We start from the raw sequence: 2159 nt of genomic DNA on the forward strand, positions 1-2159 counted from the left end.
TCCTTAAAAAGAGTACTTTCGATACCGTTGACCATTCTATCCTCCTCCACCGCCTCTCCTCACCTCAACCTTCATGGTTCTGTCCTTGAATCGTTTAGGTCCTACCTTTCACACCCTGTGAAAGGTAGGACATCTCCACAAATGGCTTCTCCTCTAGCCCCCACACCGTCTCGTGCGGAGTTTCTCAGGACTCAGTCCTTGGTCCCCTGCTTTTCAATATGTATATGCCCCTCTTGGTGACATCATCCATAAATATAGGGTCAATTTCCACATGTATGTGGAACACACCCAACTCTCTCTCTACCCTTGACTCCAGGCCACTGCTGTCCTGACAGAATGTCTGTCAGACATTAAGTTCTGGATGAGAACTAGCTTTTTACAGTTGAATGTCAACAAGACCGAGGCCCTCTTGATTGGCTCCCGTCAATGCCTCCACTCCTCAGGTACTGTCAGAATCACCATCCAAGGATGCACACTCCACCTTACTAAGCCAGTCCGGAACCGTGGTGTCTCGTTTAACCCTCAACTATCCTTTCCATCCCACATCCATACGATGACCCGCTCTCCATTCCCTCACCTCCACAACATTACCCAGCTCCGCCACTGTTTCACACCACAGGCCGACGAGACTCTCATACATGCATTTATAACATCCAGGCTCGACTACGCAATCTCCCTGCTGTCGGCCTCCCCAGCTCCTCCCTCCATAGGCTGCAGATCACCCAGAACTCTGCAGCCCATATCCTCTTCCGCACCAGGCTCCACAACCCTATCACTCCCTGCACCTTGCCCACTCCATCATTGGCTGGCAGACCTTCTGCCATTCTGCCCCCACCCTCTGGAACTCTATATCGCAGTCCTTCTGCCTCACCCCCTCTCTCCTTCAAGACCCATCTGAAGACACTCTTCTTCGACTGTGCCTTCAGTCACCCTCTTTCCCCCACCTACACTTCACCCTCCCAGATCCCAAACCCCAGCTCGGGTCCGAAACACTGATTGTCCAATGCCTTGTAACGTCCTCCCAACATGACAGGCACTACACAAATGTAATTTTGTTGTTTATTGAAGGCAGCAGTTAAAAGAACCTGAAATGCCAGAACCTCAACATAAGTGTCCCTGACATATTGAAGGTGAGTGAATTGCTACATTTCTCTAACAAGATCTTCAAAGTGTTTTTGTTCAAATTATATTGAAGTACAGAATGGTACAAACATTTAGAATATTGTTCATGACGATGAACCAAGTGCCTAAATTAACAGTACAAAATTGATTTAGTATTCTTCAGATCTTTCTAAAATGTACTAATCTAGTTCTACTGAGGGAATTGATATGGAATATTTGGGTTAGTTGTAGTCCAATAACCCAAAAGATTAGGGATTTCAGTGGTTGCCCAAAAAATTGCATTTTAAATAGATACTTAAAATATTTATACTATGGGTACTTTTTTAAAAAAGTTTTTACAGACTTTAAAAACTTTTTTTTTCCGGTAAAAATGTTGCTGATGTACATTATTCGCTGAAAAAAGTCATTAATCTCATTCAGCTAGCCACAAACATCAGCAAAAACAATTATTTTCAAAATACCATTTTGGGTAACTTGGCTTTTGCCAACCTGCGCCTGATACTTTCTGGAATTAGATAAGCAGGATGCGTCCCTCCAGAGATGCACATTCTATTCCAATAATCTATCTCTGGAATTTCCATGTGTAGGTGGGGTGGATAGAATTCTCAGTTTGGAGACCCATGCATGAATGGGTGGTGAAAAAAATTGAATAGCTGCTTTCAAAAGATAGGCACTTGAAAAGGAAAAAAATGCAAGGATATGGGGAAAGAGGGGGGAGTGGGATTGATTGGGTAGCTCTTCCAAACAGCCGGCACAGGCATTGATCTTTGTTTTATAAAGCATGAATCACTAACCAGAAGGCAGATGCTTTTGTTCCGTACATATTGCTAGTAGAAAAGTATTTCTTTCCAAGCTCAGAAGCTGGTCTTACCACACCCTCATGCTTTGACAATAGGCATTGCAAGAATTATGAATGACCATTTGAACTAGCAAAGGCATGTTAAACTGGACAAGACTGTAAGTTCGGTTTTGAAATATTAAACTGCTTTATCTAGATTTGACTTTATCTGAAATCAACAATAAATAATTCATAGATA

This window comes from Callorhinchus milii, unplaced genomic scaffold (genome assembly GCF_018977255.1).
Source record: "Callorhinchus milii isolate IMCB2004 unplaced genomic scaffold, IMCB_Cmil_1.0 Scaffold7, whole genome shotgun sequence".
Taxonomy (NCBI): Eukaryota; Metazoa; Chordata; class Chondrichthyes; order Chimaeriformes; family Callorhinchidae; genus Callorhinchus; species Callorhinchus milii.